Below are 6,996 nucleotides of genomic sequence, written 5' to 3'. Positions count from 1 at the left end.
TGAAGTTTCCTCTGTCCCAGTCCTAAAAGTCTCAATCCTGACTCATCCAATATCCCAGTCCTAATATTTCAATCCTGAAATGTCCACTATCCGAGTTCTAAATAAATCAATCTTGAAATATCCACTATCTCAACCCTAATTATCTCAATCCTAATATATCCACTATCCTAGTTCTAACTATCTCAACCCTGAAATATCCACTATCCCAGTTTTAAATATGTCAAATCCAAAAAATCTACTATCCCAGTCCTAAATATCTCAATCCTGAACCTCCCACTTTCTCAGTCCGAAACATCTCAATCCTGACTCATCCACCATCCCAGTCCTAAAAATTTCAATCCTGAAATGTCCACTATCCGAGTTCTAAATATTTCAATTCTGAAATATCCACTATCTCAATCCTAATTATCTCAATCCTGACTCATCCACTAGCACAGTCCTAAATATTTCAACCCTGAAGTGTCCACTATCCGAGTTCCAAATAAATCAATCCTGAAATATCCACTATTCCAGCTCTTAATATCTCAATCCTGAATCATTCACTATCTCAGTCCTAAAAATCTCAATCCTGAAAAATCCTATATCTTTGTCCCAAATACCTAAATCCTGAAACACCCATTAAACCAAATCTAAATATCTTAAACCTGAAATATCCACTTTCCCAGTCCTAAATACCTCAATCCTTAAATTACCCCCTACCTCAGTCCTATATATCTCAATCTTGAAAATCCACTTTACTGGTCGTAAACATCTCAATCCTGACTCATCAACTATCCCAGTCCTAAATGTTTTAAGTCTGAATTGTCCACTATCCGTTTCTGAATAAGTCTATTCTGAAATATCCACTATCTCAGTCCTAAATACCTCAATCCTGAAATATCCACTATTTCAGTGCTAAATATCTCAATCCTGAAATAACCAGTATGTCAGTCCTAAATATCTCAAACCTGAAAAATGAATTATCTTTGTACCAGATACCCCAATCCTGAAATATACTTCAACCCAAATCTAAATATCTCAATCCTGAGTTAACCACTATCTCACTCCTAAACATTTCAATCCTGACTCATCCACTATCCCAGTCCTAAGTATTTCAACCCTGAAGTGTCAACTATCCGTTTTCTAAATAAATCAATCCTTAATATCCACTATCTCAGTCCTAATTATCTCAATCCTGAAATATCCATTTTCCCTCTTCTAACTATCTAAAAACGTTCTATCTCAGTCCTTAATATCTCAATCCTGAATCATTCACTATTTCAGTCCTAAAAATCTCAATCCTGAAAAATTCACTATCTTTGTCCCAAAAAGCTAAATCATGAAAAAATCCTTTAACCCAAATCTAAATATCTCAAACCTGAAATATCCATTTTTCAAGTCCTAAAAAACTCATTCCTGAAACATCCCTTATCTCAGTCCTGAAATATTCACTATACTGGTCCTAAACATTTCAGTCCTGACTCATCCACTATGCCAGTCCTAAATTTTTCAATCCTGAAATGTCCACTATCCGAGTGCTAACTAAAACAATCCTGAAATATCCACTATCTCAGTCCTAAATACCTCAATCCTGAAAAATATCCACTATCTCAGTCCTGTATATCTCAACCCTGAAATAACCAGGTTGTCAGACCTAAATATCTCAATCCTCAAATATCAACAATCTCTGTCCTAAATATCTCAATCCTGAAATATTCGCTATCTCACTCCTAAACATCTCAAACCTGAAAAAAGCACCATCTTTGTCCCAGATACCTCAGTCCTGAAATATCCTCTAACCCAAATCTGATTATATCAAACCTGAAATATCCACTATCCCAGTCCTAAATATCTCAATTCTAAATCTACTATTCTTAAACATCTCAATCGTGACTCATCCACTATCCCAGTCCTGAATATTTCAATCCTGAAATGTCCACTATATCAGTCCTAAAAATCTCAATACTGAAATATCCACTATCCCGTTTCTAATTATCCCAATTGTGAAACATCCACTATCTCATTCCTAAGTATCCCAATCCTGATATATCCACTATCACTTTCCTAAAAATATCAATCCTTAAGCATCCACTCTCACAGTTCTAGAGATCTCAATCCTGAAAAATCCACTATCTCAGTCCTAAATATCTCAATCCTGAAATATTCACTATATCAATACAAATTATTTCAATCCTCAAATATCCCTTATCTCAGTCCAAAATATCTCAATCTTGACTCATCCACAATCCCAGTCCTAATTATTTCAATCCTGAAATGTCCACTATCCGAGTTCTGAATAAATTCATCCTGAAATATCAATGATCCTCAGTCCTAAATACGTCAATCCCAAAATATCCACTATCTCAGTCCTAAATATCTTAATCCTGAAACAACCAGTATGTCACACCTAAAAATCTCAATCCTCAAATATCCACTATCTTCAGTCCTAAATACCTCAACCCTGAAATAATCACTATATCAGTCCAAAAATCTCAATCCTGAATAATCTCCTGTTCTGGTCCTAAATATCTCAATCCTGATTCCTTCATTATCCCAGTCCTAATTATTTCAAAATCAGTCCAATAAATCAATCCTGAAAAATTCACTATCTCAGTCCTAAATACGTCAATCCCGAAATATCCACTATCTCAGTCCTAAATTTCTCAATCCTGAAATAAGCAGTATGTCAGACATAAATATCTCAATCCTCAAATAACCACTATATCAGTCCTAAAATCTCAATCCTGAAATATCCACTGTCCCGTTTCTAAACATCCCAATTCTGAAACATCCACTATCTCAGTCCTAAGTATCCCAATCCTGAATTATCCACTATCACATTCCTAAAAATATCAACCCTTAAGCATCCACTCTCACAGTCCTAGATATCTCAATCCTGAAATATCCACTATCTCAGTCCTAAATATCTCAATCCTGAAATATTCACTTTACCAATATTAATTATCTCAATCCTCAAATATCCCTTATCTAAGTCCTAAATATCTCAATCCTGAAATATTCACTATACCAATACTAATTATTTCAATCCTCAAATATCCCTTATCTCAGTCCAAAATATCTCAATCTTGACTCATCCACAATCCCAGTCCTAATTATTTCAATCCTGAAATGTTCACTATCCGAGTTCTAAATAAATTAATCCTGAAATATCAATGATTCTCAGTCCTAAATACGTCAATCCCGAAATATCCACTATCTCAGTCCTAAATATCTCAATCCTGAAATTTTCACTATACCAATACTAATTATCTCAATCCTCAAATATCCACTATCTCAGTCCTAAATATCTCAATCTTGACTCATCCACTATCTTAGTCCTAATTATTTCAATCCTGAAATGTCCACTGTCTGAGTTCTGAATAAATCAATCCTGAAATATCCACTATCTCAGTCCTAAATACGTCTATCCCGAAAAATCCACTTTCTCAGTCCTAAACTTCTCAATCCTGAAATAAGCAGTATGTCAGACATAAATATCTCAATCCTCAAATAACCACTATATCAGTCCTAAAAACCTCAATCCTGAAATATCCACTATCCCATTTCTAAACATCCCAATTCTGAAACATCCACTATCTCAGTCCTAAGTATCCCAATCCTGAAATATCCACTATCACATTCCTAAATATATCAACCCTTAAGCATCCACTCTCACAGTCCTAGATATCTCAATCCTGAATTATCCACTATCTCAGTCCTAAATATCTCAATCCTGAAAAATTCACTATACCAATACTAATTATCTCAATCCTCAAATATCCCTTATCTCAGTCCAAAATATCTCAACCTTGACTCATCCACAATCCCAGTTCTAATTAATTCAATCCTGAAATGTCCACTGTCTGAGTTCTGAATAAACCAATCCTGAAATATCCACTATCTCAGTCCTAAATACGTCTATCCCGAAAAATCCACTATCTCAGTCCTAAATATCTCAATCCTGAAATAACCAGTATGTCACACCTAAAAATCTCAATCCTCAAATATCCACTATCTTCAGTCCTAAATATCTCAACCCTGAAAAAACCACTATATCAGTCCTAAAAACCTCAATCCTGAATAATCTCCTATTCTGGTCCTAAACATCTCAATCCTGATTCATCCATTATCCCAGTCCTAATTATTTCAAACCTGAAATGTCCACTATCCGAGTCCTAAATACCTCAATCCTGAAATATCCACTATCTCAGTCCTAAGTTTCTCACTCCTGAAATAAGCAGTACGTCAGACCTAAATATCTCAATCCTTAAATATCCTCTATCTTCAGTCCTAAATATCTCAACCCTGAAATAACCACTATATCAGTCCTAAAAATCTCAATCCTGATTTATCCCTTATACTGGCCCTAAACATCTGAATCCTGACTCATCCACTATCCCAGTCCTAAATATTTCAAACCTGAAATGTCCACTATCCCAGTCCTAAATATCTCAATCCTGAAATATCCGCTATCTCAGTCCTAAATATCGCAATATTGAAACATCTACTATCCCAGTACGAAATATCTCAATCCTGAAATATTCACTATCTCAAACATAAATAACTCAACCTTGACTCATCTACTATCCTAGTCCTAATTACTTCAATCCTGAAATGTCCACTATTCGACTTTTTAATAAATCAGTCCTGAATTATCTATTAATTCAGTCCTAAATACCTCAACCCTGAAATATCCATTATCTCAGTCCTAAATATCTCAATTCTGAAATATCCACTATCTCAGTCCTAAGTACCTCAATCCTCAAATAACCACTATATCAGTCCTGAAAATCTCAACCCTGAAATATCCACTATCCCGATTCTAAATATCCCAATCCTGAAATATCCACTATCACAGTCCTAAAAAAATCAATCCCTAAGCATCCACTCTCACAGTCCTAGTTATCTCAATCCTGAAATATCCACTATCGCAGTCCTAAATATCTCAATCCTGAAATATTCACTATACCAATACTAATTATCACAATCCTCAAATATCCCTTGTCTCAGTCCAAAAAATCTCAATCTTGACTCATCCACAATCCCAGTCCTAAATAATTCAATCCTGAAAAGTCCACTATCCGAGTTCTAAATAAATTAATACTGAAATATCAATGATCTCAGTCCTAAATACGTCAATCCCGAAATATCCACCATCTCAGTCCTAAATATCTCAATCCTCAAATAACCACTATATCAGTCCTGAAAATCTCAACCCTGAAATATCCACTATCCCGATTCTAAATATCCCAATCCTGAAAGATCCACTATCACAGTCCTAAAAAAATCAATCCCTAAGCATCCACTCTCAAAGTCCTAGATATCTCAATCCTGAAATATCCACTATCGCAGTCCTAAATATCTCAATCCTGAAATATTCACTATACCAATACTAGTTATCACAATCCTCAAATATCCCTTGTCTCAGTCCAAAAAATCTCAACCTTGACTCATCCACAATCCCAGTTCTAATTAATTCAATCCTGAAATGTCCACTGTCTGAGTTCTGAATAAACCAATCCTGAAATATCCACTATCTCAGTCCTAAATATGTCAATCCCGAAATATCCACCATCTCAGTCCTAAATATCTCAATCCTGAAATAACCAGTATGTCACACCTAAAAATCTCAATCCTCAAATATCCACTATCTTCAGTCCTAAACATCTCAATCCTGAAAAAACCACTATATCAGTTCTAAAAACCTCAATCCTGAACAATCTCCTATTCTGGTCCTAAACATCTCAATCCTGACTCATCCATTATCCCAGTCCTAATTATTTCAAACCTGAAATGTCCCTTATCCGAGTTCTAAATCAATAAATCCTGAACTATCCACTATATCAGTCCTAAATACCTCAATCCTGAAATATTCACTATCTCAGTCCTAAATTTCTCACTCCTGAAATATGCAGTATGTCAGACCTAAATATCTCAATCCTCAAATATCCTCTATCTTCAGTCCTAAATATCTCAACCCTGAAATAACCACTATATCAGTCCTAAAAATCTCAATCCTGATTTATCCCTTATACTGGTCCTAAACATCTCAATCCTGACTCATCCACTATCCCAGTCCTAATTATTTCAAACCTGATATGTCAACTATCCCAGTCCTAAATATCTCAATTCTGAAATATCCGCTATCTCAGTCCTAAAAATCTCAATATTGAAACATCCACTATCCCAGTACGAAATATCTCAATCCTGAAATAATCACTATCTCAAACATAAATATCTCAATCTTGACTCATCTACTATCCCAGTCCTAATTACTTCAATCCTGAAATGTCCACTATCCGAGTTTTAAATAAATCAGTCCTGAATTATCTATTAACTCAGTCCTAAATAGCTCAACCCTGAAATATCCATTATCTCAGTCCTAAGTACCTCAATCCTGAGATATCCACTATCTCAGTCCTAAATTTCTCAGTCCTGAAACAAGCAGCATGTCAGACATAAAAATCTCAATCCTCAAATAACCACTATATCAGTCCTGAAAATCTCAATCCTGAAATATCCACTATCCCGTTTCTAAATATCCCAATCCTGAAACATCCACTATCTCACTCCTAAGTATCTCAATCCTGAAACATCCACTATCCCACTCCTAAATATCTCAATCCTGAAATATCCACTATCTCAGTCCTAAATATCTCAGTTCTGAAACATCCACTATTTCAGTACAAAATTTCTCGATCCTGAAATATTCACTATCCCAATCCTAAAAATCTCAATCCTGAAATATCCACTATCCCAGTCCTAAATATCTCAATCCTGAAATATTCACTTTCTCAAACCTAAATATCTCAATCTTGACGCATCTACTATCCCAGTCCTAATTACTTCAATACTGAAATATCCACTATCCGAGTTTTAAATAAATCAGTCCTGAATTATCTATTAACTCAGTACTAAATACCTCAACCCTGAAACATCCATTATCTCAGTCCTAAATATCCCAATCCTGAAACATCCACTATTTCAGTCCTAAGTATCTCAATCCTCAAACATCCA

This window comes from Symsagittifera roscoffensis, chromosome 8, assembly GCF_963678635.1.
Source record: "Symsagittifera roscoffensis chromosome 8, txSymRosc1.1, whole genome shotgun sequence".
In the NCBI taxonomy this organism is placed as follows: domain Eukaryota; kingdom Metazoa; phylum Xenacoelomorpha; order Acoela; family Convolutidae; genus Symsagittifera; species Symsagittifera roscoffensis.
The sequence above is the reverse complement of the archived record's forward strand: the minus strand, read 5'-3'. Positions refer to the sequence as shown.